Here is an 18,433-nt window from a genome sequence, read left to right as displayed (position 1 = left end):
CATGAGATGAATTAAAGTAACAAAAACTGGACTTCCCTGGTGGGTCAGTGGTAAAGAATCCCCTTGCCAAAGCAGGAGACATGAGTTTGATCCCTGGTCCGGGGGGGATCCCACATGCCACAAAGCAACCAAACCTGTGGGCCCCTACTATTGAGCTTGTGCTCTACAGCCCAGGAGCCGCAACTACTGAGTCCCTGTTCCCTAGAGCCCACGCTCTGCAACAGGAGAAACCACCGAAATGAGAAGCCCACACACTGCAACTAGAGACTAGCTCCCACTCACCGCAACTTGAGAAAGGCCTGAGCAGTGACAAAGATCCAGCACAGCCAAAATAAATAAAATTATTATAAAATACATAGAATTGCCAACGTCCACCTAGATCAAACTGCATATCCTTCAGATACCTGTTTTTTAAATTAATTTTTGAGTACAGCCGCTTTATAGTGCAGTTAGTTTCTGCTGTACATCAAAGTGTATCAGCCACACAGACATATATCCCCTCTTGCTCGCATTTCCTTCCCATTCAGGTCACCACAATGCATTAAGTGAATTTCCCTGTGCTATATTTTTAAGGGCTCAAATCACTCTTTGTTTTCTTATGCTCTTTATTCTTCTCTAGTTCTTGTTACCCAAGAGCTTAAGAAGCTAAATCAGTGAGGAAAGGAGTTTACTAAATTTTCCCTTGAAGATGAGTTACATTTGTTTAGCAACAGAAATCTGAAGGACATCAGATGATTCCTCATCTGTGTTCTATACATGCATGAGTTGAAAGTTGGAATAAACATTTTTTAAGCTCAGCAAATTTCCCCCTCTGAGGCGGCCAGATGTTCCAGCTAAACATTAAGCTGGTGGTTAGTAATCAGGCCCTTCTTTGATGGCAATCAGTTTTTAGTGATCAGGGAAAGAGTGTTTCCAATAACTCTTCCTTCATTTATGAAATAGAGTATACACTTAATTTGTATCAGCGATACATTGGAGCAGGCATTTGCCATTTGCTTGTAAAAATAAAGCCTCCACAGCCATTCCACAAATGAGCCCAGTGGAGTTATTTTAGCTCCAGACTCCAACTAATTTTGATTGAAGACATTTTTCTGACTGATAAGGATTCCAAAAATATTTTTATTCTGAGGCAATATACACTAAATACAAACTTAAAAAAAAAAGTGACTCAGAACACTGAAAAAAATACACTCCCAAGTTAGTTTCTCCCCCCAGTGTTTTAATATTCCTTGGTATAGAACTGCAGCTCATTTTGCTTTAGTTCTTTCAACAAAATACAATTTTCTGGTGGAGCACTTGTTGCTTTTTCATGGTGTATTAAGTGGAAACTCTGAGTCCAAAATACAGCTGCTCCTGCTCTGATAAGCAGCCAAAATTATCTCCAGAAGGCGTACCTTCATTACGGCACATCACTTTTCAGACAGCCGCTTCCCAGTCATATAATGCATGGCATACTGATTATATACAAAGTAACAATTATGTCACTGAGGATAAATGTTCAAGAAATGATATCAACACTAGTTCCAGGGAGCTTAGGCCAAATCACTGCAGAATAAACCCAATGTTGTCACCACTGAGGAAAAAAATAGTACACCCTTTGTTGTTCAGTCTCCAAGTCCTTTCTGACCCTTTGCGACCCCATGGACTGCAGCACACGAGGCTTCCCTGTCCTTCACGATCTCCTGGAGTTTGCTCCAACTCATGTCCATTGAGTCAGGGATGCCATCCAACCATCTCACCCTCTTTAGCCCACTTTTCCTCCTGCCCTCAATCTTTCCCAGCATCAGGGTCTTTTCCAAGCACACTGGGTATTGTTTTTTGATGCATCAGGGGTGTCCACTGAGCTGATGCTTTTTGCCACCGGTAACAATTAGATTTATTTGGTCTTCAGCTAAGCTTAAAGAGATAAATGCACGTAGCTTGGCTTTATGAGAATGAAGTTGGTCATAGGAAACACTGTTGTTAGGACTGTGTTAAAAATGTCCCCAAAGTGTTTATTTTGTAATAATACCTATGGCAAATATCTCAATAGTTTTAATTGTGATTTGATGATGAAAATGCCTACATGTCTTTGAATCATCTTTCCTTCTCCTTCCCCGGATTCAAGTTCACTGAAAATAATTTTTCTTGGACATAATGTAATATTTATAAAAATGATCTTCTGTTTTAATTAAATTATTTATCTTCACTTTTTAACAAAGGAAAAGTTTCAGATGGCCTCCCAAGGTATATATGCAAAATCCATTATGACATGCACCATAGTCCAGCCAGATTTCTAAGTACTTAGTAGATTTCAACAAATATCCTTCAATTTTGTTAATTTCACTGGAAAAAAGAACAGTTTGATTCTAATGATCCACTACTTTTGCTGCATGATGGTCTGCAAGCAGTTGTTACAAATTTAAGAGTTGAATAGGAACAGAAATCCTGCCCTAGCACCAAAGTAATTTAGAACATAGGCTTTTCCCTCTTAACCCCAAACCTTTGTGTGTGGTTGAGTGAGCCATCAAAGGTTCACGGCAGGTGTTTGTGTGTCAGCTAATACTGACTCATTTCTCACCGAACTGATGTGGCACTCACATGTAGGAGACAGAGTTACATTTGGTCTAAGTGGCTGACTTTTACAAATGCTGACTTTTTTCTATCGTATCAAGAAGTTAGCTTGCAAGAAAAGTGATACGACTTGAGAATAGTACCATGTTATTCTTGGAGGCACAGGTCTGTTCCATGAATTGAAAGTGCTTCCAACAGGGATAACAACAATGATTTCACATTTATGAAGTCGATACTGAAATCAGGTAAGATACCTTTGGGAGTCATTAATTGTGCTGTATCTCTGTCTCTCTGAGGTACCATATAAGTTACCATTGTGAATTTTTTTAAAATGGTACCATAATTGCCCCCTAAAGATTAACCTATACTAAGAGCGATGCATGTAACCTGAGCACATACTAATATAGTAATAAGACTTCGTCTTCTCAATATGATTCTATCCTCTTCAAGAAAAACGAGTGGAAATGTAGGTTATACTCATCTTGCTTCTAAAAAAAATTACAATCTAAATAACATACATTAATGTAAGGGGAATAAAATTTATATCCTTGTACATCTTATTCAAAAAAAATTAAATATGTTCAACAGTTTCTCCAGGGGATTTTCCTGATCCAGAGATCGAACCCAGGTCTGCTGCATTGCATGCAGATTCTTTACGGGGAATAAAATTTATATCCTTGTACATCTTATTCAAAAAAAAATTAAATATGTTCAACAGTTTCTCCAGGGGATTTTCCTGATCCAGAGATCGAACCCAGGTCTGCTGCATTGCATGCACATTCTTTACTATCTGAGCCACCAGGGAAGCCCCAGTACATCTTTAGCAAATGTGATACATGGTAATATGTATTTGTAGGCATGGAGATTTCTGATACTTAAAACTAAACAAGTTGTCCCTCCAGGGAACATAAGAACTTTGTGATGAAAAGACTGTATTTCTTTATTTTTATATTGCTTCAGTAAACAGATAATGGTCAATGGCCTATACAAGCATGCATCTATTCCAAAGACATACACATCTAGATACATCTAAATGGACTTAAGAAAACATGCTGATTACATGTTTTTAGCTTCTACTAACTTTCTCTGACATGAGTTTGGGTAAACTCCGGGAGTTGGTGATGGACAGGGAAGCCTGGCGTGCTGCGATTCATGGGGTTGCAGATTCGGACACGACTGAGAGACAGAACTGAACTGAACTGAACTTTCTCTGAATGACTTAATACTAGAGTTCCAGGATTATAATCTTTTTTTTCCTTTTACTGTTGACTGTTGCCTTGACCCACTCCATAATTAACCGCATACAATGGCTATTAACATAAATTTGTCATTAACCTGGTTATAGCTGGCTTCCAGTGTGTGTGTGCATGTGTGTCTTTTTATATTTATTCTCCTAACAAATACATTTAATGTGTAAAAAAAACTTGCTCAAAAAATCACTGCAACAAACACACCAGAGGGTCTCAATTTTGTTGGCTCATCAGCGGCACTAATTAATCTATCCCTAGTAGCTATGAACCAAACACTACACTGTAGTTTAAAGAAAATGTTCAGAGCTAGCAAGGTCCATTTTAAAAAGTAACTCACATAAAAAATTATATATAAAAAAGGCATGTTAAAAACTAAGCAAAATCAAATACAACAAAATATTATCATCACAAAGCATCTCAAAATCACAGTTTATTGTTTCCTAGAAAAAAGACAGTGCTTTGTATTATTAAAGGGTTCTGATTTTTTTAGAAGAAGGAGAATATCTGTAGCCAAATGGTCTGTTATTCATTAAAGCTTGGATGTTTGAGACTAAAAATCAAATGAGAAGCTGAAATGTTTGCAAGAGACCAAACAGACTCACTGGACTTCAGGTGATTAGGTGACTGGCCAGGGAAGAAAACATTGAGATAAATCCAAAGGGATCCTTAGCCTATGATGCAGTGAATGGACCATATTAAAACAATGGTACAGACAATGGTTCAAGCCATTGTGTGAGGAATCTGCTTAGGTTGTGTGCAATACACAGTCATGGAATGAGCTTAAAGAGACAGTCTTGTAGGTTTCCAAAATGGCCTACAAATGAAGGATAAAGGAGGTGAAGTCTTAGACAACAATTCCAACATCTCAAATCTTAGCAAGAAGGCGAACACAGCAACATGGTTCTGGAAGAAGATTGTTCATTTACAAAGTTCATGTATTCTGTTTGACAGATTTTAATTTTAAAAATCACAAGATGTCTCATATGAGATGGGAAATGATGGGACTTTGGAGAAGACAGGATCCAGAAGATCTTTGCAGACTATATTTTAGAAACCTTTGTTTATTGAAAACTCCTCGAATGACATCTTGTTGTGATGGGAAATATTTCTAAGAATGATCGGGTGTAAGATAACACTGAGGGCCACCCAAGATTCTGCAGTAGTCTAGAATCATTCCTGGACTTCATTCTGGAAGTAAAGTGAAATGAAAGTCACTCAGTCGTGTCTGACTCTTTGCAACCCCATGGACTATACAGTCCATGGAATTCTCCAGGCCAGAATACTGGAGTGGGTAGCCTTTCCCTTCTCCAGGGGATCTTCCCAACCCAGGGATCAAACCCAGGTCTCCTGCGTTGCAGGCAGATTCTTTACCAGCTGAGCCACAAGAGAAGCATAATTCCATAAAAAAAAGACTAAACTTTGGCCTTCTATTTTAGGCTGTGTCATGTGACACACGATTGATGACCTTGTGCTCCTTTTGGTCTTGGGCCTAAATGAAGGATCAAGAAGCCCAGCTGATTATAATAACAAAGGCCCCTGCCTCCCAATAAGTGAACTTACCTCACTAAGAAGCAACCTATTTCTAATGACCTTTGAAGTGTCTGGATCACAGTATGTACACCCAGTGGTAAATTACAGAAGTAATCAATATCGTAGTAAAACTGTCTAGTCCTAGTATATCAGAGTGACTCTAAATTAATAGTTGCTCTTTATTGATTATCCTATCATGAAAATGGAGAATTTGGGAAATAACTGACTGCCTTGGTTCCAGTCAAGTTATTGAGAAATGAAAAGTATAAAGCACTCTAGCTAACTGGGCCTCAAATATAAATCTTTTCCAAGGTGCAGTCTATTACTCAGAGCTTGTCAGTCTTACCTCAGCTGAAGGATTTATGCAATGTCTGCTGGCACGGGGCAATCTACCATAATTACCTCCGATCAGAATTGCTCTCAAATATCACAAATGGTGGGTGACGGTTATGAATCACAATTAGCATGGTCGCCCATCATGCAACAAGTCAGTTGATCTGCATTTGATTTGTACACCAGCACATCAGGACCTGACTTAGAACAATAATATATATTGATCCATAAATGCTGGTTAGGTCACTTTTGCATTCTCTTAATTTTTTTTTTCAAAAAATCTTGGTTTCTTTGCTTAAAAGTAACAGCTAAGTCAAGCATAATCTTTTAAATTCCCTGCCAGTCCATAAATTACACTCTGCTCTTGGTAGCCTTTCCTCTTCACCTGCGTGTTTTTCCAGGGCCTCCCGCATCCATACTTACAGCTCCATTCTGGGCAGATTCCGTGTCCCTAGAGCCTTGCTATTACACTGACCACAGATCAAGAGGCATTTATCGACCCACATCATCAGTCGTAACTCTGACCAAAAGATTCCTGAGAGAATAGTTATGTTTTCAAAGCAGATACCAAAATACACCATCAACAATCAACAAATTTTTCAGACTAAGAAGTCTGTGGGACTGCAGAAGTATGTTAGATCATTTCTAATTTCTAAAACTTATCTCGAGTCATTGTTTGACCATTATGGCAATAAACCTTTGTCTCTAATAAATGTAGCCGGGGAGGGATAGGAAAACTGAAGTGTCTTATGCATGACCTCAATGTCAGAAAAATAACTTTCCTGCACATTGAAGATGTTCCACTTCGTGCTGGTTTATAATCTGTCTACATTAAGGAATTAACTTTTAAACTCTTCACTTACATACTACATAGCAGAGTGCACGTCCCCACAATCAATATTTGTTGATATATTTACACTATAAAGGAAACTTAAACTTTTTTTTTTCTTTTAAATCAGAGAGTCTATAAACCAGGGTCTAATATAATATTACTTACTGACCATTTTAATACTACTGCATGCCTAGGCAACTACCTTCAAACTGTTAGTTTTCTTCAAAAATACATGGAAAACAAGATGGCAGGAAGACAAAAAAAGAGGTTAATGAAAGTAGAATAGAAATTCTAGAAGTTTAAAGCAACTTTTTTTTAACTTTACAAGAATAATAATGCTCATATAGAGAAGACTGATCCCATACAGTAAAACATAATCACTGTTGACATGAAAGAAATCTTACTTTGTCTTTGAAATGATCATATCCTATGTGAAGAAGCACTTAAGAACAATAGGAACAATTTACATATTTTAGTGCTTTTCATTTCAGTGATTTTTCATGGTGCTTTGCAAACTTTAAAGGATGCTGAGCAATTTCAACTCAAAAGCATATGTAACTTGAGGAACAAAAAAGCAGGTTTTAAATCCAGTGAGGAAATAAACAGGCAGTCATTTGCTGGAATTTTGAGGTGAATGCCAAGAAAGCCTATTAAAAGTTGGCATATCAATTTACTTCAGCATGCATAAATACAATATACAACATGCATATACAGTATACTGCATGCATATATACAGTATTTTTTATTAAGGGATAAGATTTGGGGGTGGTAGCCTGGGCCCTGCTGAGAATATGATTTACATGACCTTTCCCCTAGCTTTATGGGGGTATAATTGACACATAAAATTGTAGGATATTTAAGGTGTACAATGTGATGAGCTAAAGCTGAAACTCCAGTACTTTGCCCACCTCATGCGAAGAGCTGACTCATTGGAAAAGACTCTGATGCTGGGAGGGATTGGGGGCAGGAGGAGAAGGGGACGACAGAGGATGAGATGGCTGGATGGCATCACTGACTCGATGGACGTGAGTCTGGGTGAACTCTGGGAGCTGGTGATGGACAGGGAGGCCTGGCATGCTGCGATTCATGGGGTCGCAAAGAGTCAGACACGACTGAGTGACTGAACTGAACTGAACTGAACATTATGAAAGGATTCCCCCTACTGAGATAATTAACACATTCATGACTTTTTTTTTTTTTTTGAGAGAACAATTACGTTTCTATTATCTTAACAAATTTCATTTATACAGTATGATATTATTAACTGTAGCCAACATGTTATACATTGTATGTTGAATCGTAAATAAAGCATGATCTTTTTAGGTATTTAGGTCTAGGATAGAGGCCAGGCCTTTCTCAGCCCACAGTCTACTCTGTGTTCTATACAACTCATGTTCAAGATGACTTCTTGGAGCTCTGAAGCTCTGAGGTGCCTGAGATCAAGCTAGTCTCCCAGAAGGCAAGTTCACGTATGGTTTACTTTCTAGTCCATTGCTAAGTCAAGTCTTCTGTTACTCAAGAAGCAAGGGTGTTCTGCTGGCCTCTTGTCTTCAGATATGCTTGGAGTATAACTAACACTTACTAGTAGCAAGATGCCTTTTGCAAATTCTACCATCCCAAGAGGAAACACAAACATGGCAGTCAAGGGCAAGGACTTAACAGTCAGTGACTTGGTCCTATTTTTGACCCTCTGCTCCTCGCCATTAACTGACTAGCTCTAAGACTCAGCATTCTCATGAATCAAATGGGAATGATACCATCTATTTTTAGGGCTCTATAAAATCAATTAATTAATACCTGTATGATACATATCCAGTGATCTGGCACATAAAATAGCTCAACAGGTGCCAGCTGTTATTAAATGTTATCCCAGATCTTTTCTCTTTTCTCTCTCTGTCAGGTTGGAAGCAGGATCATTACTTAAAGAGGGTATTTATCACCAGCAACACTTCTGATATTTTATCTTTACACTTGATAGTATATTCCTAAAGGATAGAATTAATATTTTATTTGTGGGAAAATGATCCTCGAATTAGAAAGTTCTGGGTTCTAGACTTGCCTTCCCAATAGCACCTGACCTGCCTGTCACAAATGGAATGTATAGTTGGCTTTGAGTGAGTTAGTTTGACCCTTTCAAACTCATAACTTAAAATTAAGACTTTACTTTTTTAAAGCCTTTAGTTCAATAGAAGGAAATTCTAGAAATGAGATTTTTAGCAAAATATCTGGACCACTTCAAACCAGGATTTTCTTTTTAGGTCCACCACTGAGTCTAAAAGTCAAAACCATTCTTACTAAATCATGAAATCTGATACAAAATAGTCATGGTCATAAGAAAAGCAATTAGTTATATTAGTTTTGTAGCACAGATATAAAATCTTTCTTATAGGCCCATACCATATTCTAAACTGCTTATCAGCATAATAATTTATATTGATGCAAACTTGAGGCATTCTTGCCATGGTGGCTGAGAGTAATAGTCATTAGTGAGGTTCTCCATAAAAAGTTAAATAATAATGTCCTTCAACGCTGACACTGCAACTGTCAATGGAAATGCTGGTCTCTTCCCCAGTCACTTTGCTTTAAAACACAGCTATTATGTGCCACATCTGACCCAAGTAGAGACACACACAGGGACAATAGTGAACAAAGCTTGATTAGTCTAGAAAAGGAGAGACGCTTAACAGACGAAAAAGTAGCCTGAAATGTCTTATAATGGACACATGTACAATGGACAACATTAGCACAAAGAAGGGTGTGATCATCTCTCTGGAAGATAAGTGAAACTTACAACTTATCTCCCAGAGGAGGAGATAGTTGATCCTGCAAATCAGTGGGAGCAGAATATGTAACTTCAGGCAGGTGGCTCTTCTATAAAAGAGAAACAAGAAGGATAGAACCTATGAAAACAGAAGAGAAACACTACCTGTTTCAAAATGGCTAGATCTTAGGGGTCAGAGATGGAAAGGGAAAGAGGGGTCTGGGATGCGAAAGAAACACAGCAATCAGATCATAGACTCACATTAAAAACTAAACATGCACACAACAACACAGGAAATCAGACAATGATGACACAATTAGGAAATGACAGTAGGTTACAAAGGAGGGAAATCAACATTGGCACTGCAGCAACAAACGGTTCAGTGCTCAACTTCCACGGATACGAAGAACAAGGGCAGGTATTCAGGGAAACCCTTTCATGCTCAGGGGGAAATACATGAAACACAACCCTTGGCCTCCTTAAGAAGAAAGGGCCTATATATCTGTAGATAAATACACCTAATGACTTGGGAATTTTCCACTCACATGTAGAAAGTGAAAGTCGCTCAGCCATGTCTGACTCTTTGTGACCCTACGGACTATACAGTCCATGGAATTCTCCAGGCCAGAATACTGGAATGGGTAGCCTTTCCCTTCTCCAGGGGATCTTCCCAACCCAGGGATCGAACCCAGGTCTCCCACATTGCAGGCGGATTCTTTACCAGCTGAGCCACAAGGGAAGCCACTCACATGTAGAAGTTACACATATTAACATATTTTAATATCCATACATCTTTATCTATATACATAGTATTCGATGTCAGTATTCTCTATATAATATACATTTTCCCTGACTATTATAATAACTCATAAGGAGAATTACTAGATATTAAAATATGTTAATATTTTAATTTAAAAATGTATGATTTAGACATAATCATATATTTTATTTTCATACACAGAATGAATCATATATAAAATAAATCAGAATCAAGCCATATACATATAAAGTTATGTGTTTGTATATACATATTTATCAGTATTGGGCTGGCCAAAAAGTTCATTCAGGTTTTTCCATAACATTGTACAGATATACATATATACACACACACACACACATAAAAGAAATATGTACTCAAGAAGTTAAACTGGGGAAAGAAAGAAACCTAGATACGTTAGTAAGACCATGTTCCTCAAGGCCACTTCCTTCTTAGGGACCTTTGTATCCTCTTCTCTTTTCCTCACAACCCTTGCAACTCAGTTAGATGCCCTGTGGCCTCTTTTTGTTTCTTTCTGAGTCTGAAAATCAAAGTTAACTCAAAGTTAGATCATGTGAAGCTCTGACCATTGAACCCAAAAATGCAATGTGAGCAGATCAGTAATTTCAGAAACAAATTCAGTTAGTGTGATTGAACTATTGTATGCATGAACCCAGAATTCAGGATCAGGAAATTAATGCCCAGAAATGGGGGGAAACTGAGAAAATATTCGATGCAATTATTGCTTATTAGATTAGAGACTGGGTCTAGTTTAGAGTCACAGAACTTTAGTCCTAGAGGGGGTGTTGGAAATTATCCAACCTAAATCCCTAAAGATATTAATGTTCAAAGAGAAATCTTCATTGTCCATTTCCTGTTGTTTTTTTTTTCTTTTAAAATTACACATTCTGCATTTCTAAAGCCAGCCTATCCAGCCTAATGTGAAATGTTCCTAGGCAGCAGAAACAGCAGCATTTAGCAGAAATTCCATAGTGAAACTTCATTCAAAAGCTGCAAAGATGCTCCCACTTCTTCTGGACACAGAAAAGACTAGGAGCTGAGGAGCTGGCCTGGAGAGCTGTATGGATATAACACAGCATTACTCTCACCTAGAGTGACCCTAGCAGTAAAGAACTCACCTGCCAACGCAGGAGATGTAAGAGACTTGGGTCCAGTCCTTGGGTTGGAAAGATCCCCTGGAGAAGGGAATGGCTGCCCACCCCAGTATTCTTGGCTGGATAATCCCATGGACAGAGGAGCCTGGCAGGCCACGGTCCCTAGGATTGCAAAGAGTCAGGCATGACTGAAGCGACTTAGCACACACACACGTGTATTCATAAAGGTACATGGACTTAACGTGGAGAATCAGAAACAATATAGAAATTAAAGTGATGGCATTGAGAGCATGGTCCAGGAGGCTTAATTTCAGTGTGGGGAATGATTTGGTAGGGTTTTCTCGTTTAGCTAATTAGAGGTATCAGTCATAATATAAGCAACTACCTGTAGAACAAGGGAGTCATAAAATGTTTGAAGGAGAATCTCTGCAATGTGAAAAAGAGCCACAGAGCAATTAATGTATATTTTTACAAGCTCTATTAAACCAGTTGTGAGCCTGGAAAGCTATCTTACATCCTGTCAGAAGTACTCTTGTTTATTTGCCTAGGGATAGTGTTAGTGCTCACAGCTAGCAGTATTTAATCCCCTTCTCCCTATCAAGCCCCTAAAACAAAACTGTCAGCTTATCAGTGGCACCTTGAAAGCCCAAGTACAGCTGAAAAGATTGGGAAGTTTAAACAAAGCAAAACAAAAGTGATCCATTTCTCAGCACAGTATATCTTAGGTCCTCAACGATGGGAAGAGCGGGTTCTACATATACATCACTGCAAGACGGGAGATGCCCAGGATAAAATTAAGTGGTATCCTCATCTCACTACCTTGGTATTTGGTGAAACCTCATTAACAAACAAACGAAAAAAAAAAAAAAAACACAAGCAAAACAGGCAGCTGACCTAGAGGGGTGGAATGGGAGAGAGGGACGGAGGCTCAAGAGAGAGGAAATATACGTATACTTATGGCTGATTCATGATGTTGTACCAAAGAAACCAGGGCTTCCCTGGTGGCTCAGATGGTAAAGAATCTGCCTGCAATGTGGGAGACCTGGGTTTGATCCCTGGGTTAGAAAGATCCTTGGAGGAGGGCATGGCACTCACTCCAGTTCTTGCCTGGAGAATCCTCATGGACAGAAGAGCCTGGCAAGATACAGTCTGTGGGACTGCAAAGAGTTGGACATGACTGAGCGACTAAGCACAGCAGAAACCAACATGATAGTGTAAAGCAATAATGTTCCAGTTAAAAACAAACAAACAAAAACTCAACAACTAGAAAAGGCAATAGTATTAACTGAGGAAAAATTAAAAGTAGGCAGTGGCACCCCACTCCAGTTCTCTCGCCTGGAAAATCCCATGGACGGAGGAGCCTGGTGGGCTGCAGTCCACAGAGTCGCTAGGAGTCAGACATGACTGAGCAACTTCACTTTCACTTCCATGCACTGGAGAAGGAAATGGCAACCCACTCCAGTGTTCTTGCCTGGAGAATCCCAGGGACGGGGAGCCTGGTGGGCTGCCGTCTCTGGGGTCGCACAGAGTCGGACACGACTGAAGCGACTTAGCAGCAGCAGCAGCATACTAGAAAATAAATGTAATCTTACCTTCTCCCCGCACCACCCCCCAAAAAATAAAAATCAGCCAAACACTCCAGCTTTATCTACCTTACACACATATTTTGAAACTAAAGGTAGTCAATGAATGAAGACCTGATGGTTTCAGGAAAAGAGTTACAGAGATGCCAACCTGTAATCACTGGAAGAAAGTGATCTAGGTTTGGGGATGTTCAGGTGGCACCCTGGTAAAGAACCCACCCGCCAATGCAGGAGACACAAGAAACATGGGTTGCATCCTTGGGTCAGGAAGATCTCCTTGAGTAGGAAAAGGGCAACCCACTCCAGTATGCCACCTAGAAAATTCCATAGACAGAGGAGCCTGGCAGGCTACAGTCCACGGGGGTCTCAGAGAGTCGGACACGGCTGAGCACACAGCACAGCCCACGTTTGCCCAGATGCCTCCAAGCAGGTTTCTGCTTTGGAGAAAGGGTCACATTATGATTTTCAAGCAGGGGTGGAACTCATCTCTGAGGTATATGGAAATGGGCAGAGGTGTATTTTATTTTTGGTAGTCAGGATAACTACAAGTTCCTTCTCAAATTTAGTCGCCAGGGCACCAACATCCTGAAATGTGCCATTCAGTCTGGCATGAAGAAGGATTGCTGCTGTTGCTCAGTCACTAAGCTGTGTATGGCTCTTTGCAACCCCATGGACTGTGGTGTGCCTGTCACATGGACAGGCTTCCCTGTCCTCCACTATCTCCTGGAGTTTGCGCAAACTCATGTCCATTGAGTCGGGGATGCCATCCAACCATCTCATCCTTTTTGTCCCCTTCCCTCCTGTCTTCAATCTTTCCCAGCATCCTTACCCCAAACATCAAGAGCACCTCCACAGAATGCTGTCTGCAGCCAGCGTGAAACCTAGGTGAACCCCCCACCGACCTCTTCCATGAATACTGCTGCCAAGTTTAACCTCCTTGAAACTTACTAGGAATGCAAAAAAAAAAAAAAAAACTATGGAGATAGAATGTCGGTAAACACATACCTGTCTTTCTTCCACTAGAAATGTAAGCCTTTTTTCTCTACCACAGAGGAAATCAATTTCAGAGATAAAGTTATAGGTGGAACAAAAGAAATCACTAGAGAATTACTCCAGCACATCTCCCTGTGTTACACAGAAATGCTCTGATGATATGAAATAAGACTTACAATCACAATCTTGTTCTCCAAAGCATATTGTTGAATGATGCATATTGTATGCCCACCCCAAACTCTTATTTTCACATACAAATGATTGTTTCTTTGCAAAGGCTGATAGCTTAACTTATGAAAGAGCAACATATAAGGCCCAAATTCAAAGCAAATAAACTCTCCTCACAGGGCTGAGGGTCTCCTATTCTCTTTGCCCCTTTGGGCAGGTATCATTCCTCCACTTCAAATGTCAAGGTTCTGAAACCCACTGTGGACATCGAGAAATAAACAATGATACAGACAAGAAGCATTCATCTCTCCCAAGGGTATCTGTTTTAACAGAGCGCAATTCTTGAGTTAGAGTAAATTCTAATTCTTGAGTTAGAGTAAATTTCAGTGAGTGAGAAGTATTTCAAATGACACCAGAGCCTTTCCAGGGCTTGAGAATTTCGGCCACATAATCCATATTGACTTAGTCTGCATTACTAGAAATATAGTTTCTTCTATAGGTGGCAAAATGATTTGTTTGTTTGCATTATGGCTCATGATGGTCAAGTATAGATGCAGTTCCACAGAAAGTAGCTGCTGCTTCCTGGGACAGTCTAGTTCTGGTTGTCAAGGTGCATGGCCCTACTACCTGAAGTCTGTTTCCAAATCTTCTATATAGTGGTGGGTCCCAACCTTCTGGTATATGAGGACCTCCTCAAATGGCAAAAACAAAATTTGGACCCCATGAGCTGTACTTTTAGGATTGTTTTTGAAACCAAGCATCAAAACAAAACAAAAAGCTATCCCACATCTAAAACAAATCAAATAATTCTATAATTTATCCATTACAACACCACCTGTTTGCATTTGAATGCCAGCACATACGTGAGTGAAATCAGATTTTTTTCATACTGTGGACAAGTGTAGCAGGCTACACTTATGAATTGCAGCCCAATTCTTGGACTCAATTCTGGAGCTTCTGGAGATCTGTATCATGGGCTCATGCTAGACGCATGACTAGGCTTTGTAGTAGCCAAGTGCATCCTCAGAGGTTGGTAACATTAACTTAAATCAAGGAACAGAAATCCAAATGAGCATATAATTAATTATTTCTAGGAACAACAGTTATCCTGATGGCAGTTTTTTAAAATAGAAAATTAGTTGTGCTCTCTGCCTTTTTAGACATCCTTCTATTTAATACCATCATTGGTTTTGCTCCTATCACTACCTGCTGAGACTCTGATTCTAAGTGCAGAGAAAAATAGCATTCTTTAACATTTGGGAAGAAAGGGCACCCTTTGACAGCTCTTTTTCTTAATGCCCCCCGCTAATCAGCCATATGTGTCATTTTCTCCCAGTGGGACTAAGTGATTAATTATTCATCTCTCTTAGCTGGGGAAGTTGTTTTCATTCTAAGGGCAATGCAGAGGAGGGGCTCCAGGCATGTTGGCAAGTGTCACAATGCGTGGGCATAGGAAAATTGTACTGGTGAAGAAGGGAATGCAAACGGCTGATCTAATGGCCAAAATTCTGAATTACATGGCTAACCCCAAACTAACAAACGTTCTTAGAGTCACTAATACACCCCCTTGAGTCTAATATGAATATGTCAAACTGATTAAGATTCCTTGTTAAAATAAAACATGATCTTTTCCTCCAAAAATTATATTTGCTGGAAATAGTGGAAAATAGGAGCCTCCTGTCATATAAATTAATTAGTCACAAGAACATTAAGGCTAAAAATACAAGAAGTTTTGCTTGATGTTTAACAGAACCTGCTGGCTTCTGAGGAAGCCCCAAAGCCTACAAGTAGCCCATCAGCCTGTCATTCTTCTCCTATTACGAGCTCAGTCTTCTTGGATTTCTTCAGCCCATGACACCAAAGCATATTCCACTTACTGCTGTGTTACAGAAGACAAGCATCTTTGCCCTGCACAACTTCATTCATTCTAATAATAAACCTTGTTGATTGTTTAAAAATGAGAAAAAACTAATGACAGCATTTAGCAAGTTATATTACTACTAAGTTCAAAATGGAGCTATATAAATACTCAGGAAGGTGACATAGATCACATTCTACAGGCGTGTAGATTGTAGTGTGACACCGTGGTTGGCGAGGTAACGGGGGCTTTTACTATTTCGGTCACAAAGAAGTCAAGTCAAGGAATGTTCCATCATGTTCCATATGTGCCATCACCAAAGCCACCAGCAAGCGAAAAGGACTCCCAATATTCCTGCTCAGACTCTTAAGTCACTTAAACACAAGGAAGCAAGTGTTTATTCTTTTCAACTCAGACCCAGAATGAAAGCAAGCATATAAAAGGAAGACTGTCAGACATTCACAGTGGAGCTGACAATTTAAAGTTAATGTTGTACAACCTGCTGTATCCATCTGATCATTAATTCACACACCTCAGCAGTAGGTGTGACAGCTCCTGTGCCCAGAGGCTCACTCATGCCTCAGCATTACCCCGGTAATTGTCTCTCCATAAAAGATATGCAGGCTGACCCATAAATGTCACAGCCGTCACTGGCATGAGTCAGGCCCATAGGTCCATGGGTCCTGTGGGGATGACAGGAGAGGACACATTTCTGGAACTCTTCACCCACACTGACGGGTGCCCTTTCACGACTGCAGCTCTGCACTGGACGGTCAGTTCAGCTCTCCATCGACAGCGCGGCCATCAGACCTTTCCCAAGGATATCAATTAGCTTGTAGGGCTTTTCAGCAGCTCAAATTATCAAGTAGCCAGAGGTGGTAGGTTACAACTGTACTGCACTTTAAAAAAAAAAATTCAAAACACATAGAAAAGTAACAGCTCATCTCTCGTGTGAAGAGCACAGCATTTGTCTGACATGAAATGGGAAACTTCTCAGCCTTGGCTGGCATCAAGAGAGCCCCGCTGAGCTCCGAACGTGGCGTGTCTAATATACTGTGCAAAGTGCACATTGCAGATGAACATTAGCTCGGAAAAATCATCACATTTTATAAAATGGCTTGTTTACCTCACTCTAAGGACCTAGCAGGGTCTTCTGACCTCAGAGAGATTGGAAAACAAACAAACGAAAAAAGTCTGTGTGGTACTCCACTTGTTCAGAACAGACTTACCCACAGAGCCCAAATCACATCATTCCAATCGAAATGCCAATTAATCTGTTATTCTGGCCCCTTAGGCTCAGCCTGCTGATCAGAAACAATAGAACTGATTAATATTATATTAGAAGTACTGTCAGAGAAAATAGAGCCGGAGAGAATTATTAGAGAGCACATCAAACCCACACTGACATCAGACCACATAAGCCGGAAAGGCATGGCTAGAATTTAAGTGACAGGACAGAGTGGAAATGATAGAAAAGGGAGGGGCTAGAAAAAGAACTGAAGGGGAGAGAAATTCTCCTGCTAAAACTGGAGAGGACTATACCCATGGGAACAAAGCAGACATTGTCTATTTCTGAAAAATCTAGCGAAGAAGCTCTTCTGAGCAATAGTTGGAAACAGACTATGAAAGTCAATCAAAATAGTTTATTCTCAGAACTCGAAGCCCAGTGATGAACACGGTAAAATAGATTACATCATCCATGGGCCATTGGCGGTCAGACCACATACCCTCCCATCCTCTGGGTTCACATGAAGAATACTGCAAATGAGCCCCTTGTCTGCCTTAGCCCCTTCCAGCTTTACTTTCTGTGACGTCTAGGCATTTTATCCTTTCTTTCGGTAGTAACTAAAAACCTGTAACTTGCAAAACAACACTGTAGTCTTGAAAGATTGCCAACTTTGCAGTTCTCACTCTGCAAGCGAGGATCCAAAGATTAGGAGTTTCAGTGGCAAAGAGAGAGAAGTTAAATAGTCTTTCTGCTTCCCTTCCTTCCTGCTTTTGCACATGGCCTTTGTCTCCAAAAGAGAAGTCCCTGCATGTCCTCTGCCATCTAGAGACATCACTGCAGTACATGCTATGAACCACTACCTACAGGTCAAATTGTGTTGGATTCTCCTTGAATTCACCATAGTAGCATTTCAGAAACAAGCAAATTGAGTCCTTAACTGAGAAGGTACCATGTGCCTGGCCTGCTGCCCAAGCACCCAATCAGCTAAAACCATCCAGAGCACCAGGGGCTTGGAGAAATGGTTAGCTGCAGTCATTAAAGCCTGGCTAGTACCAAGCTTGTTTCTAGTTCTGGTTTTATAGCCAATAACACAAACCAATGTATTGGTCTTTAAGCTAATCTCTTAAGAACATGTAGGCTATGCTTATTTTTTGTTGTTATCTCAACTGTAATATCTTTAACACTGAATATATCTCCATCTGCTTCAGAGAGAACATATTTAACTATAAATTGGTTTCAAATAGAAATTATCAACCACTATACAGTAAGTTTTTAATTGTGAAAATATAGCGCTGAAGAAATTTTTCCCAAGCTAGGGTAGCATGCTCTATTTATTAATTTTTATATGTCATTGTCCATTATCTTATTGTAATAGTAGTTTTAATATTCATATTTTTCACCATAAGGGAAAAAGTGTGTTTATTATTTCTCACTATGAGTCCACTTCATTCCAGTTCTCTGGTCAACAAATT

General features: G+C 39.7%; 1 protein-coding gene across 2 annotated transcripts in view; it reads right to left on the bottom strand.

The window, feature by feature from the left end:
• The window catches only part of GPC6 (glypican 6), a 1,234,631-nt gene that overhangs the window by 693,224 nt on the left and 522,974 nt on the right, over positions 1-18,433 (bottom strand). The gene's annotated exons all lie outside the window — the stretch shown is intronic.

The sequence above is a fragment of the Bos javanicus genome, chromosome 12, assembly GCF_032452875.1.
Source record: "Bos javanicus breed banteng chromosome 12, ARS-OSU_banteng_1.0, whole genome shotgun sequence".
Taxonomy (NCBI): Eukaryota; Metazoa; Chordata; class Mammalia; order Artiodactyla; family Bovidae; genus Bos; species Bos javanicus.
Note: the sequence above shows the minus strand (reverse complement) of the source record. Positions and strands in the feature narration are given on the sequence as shown.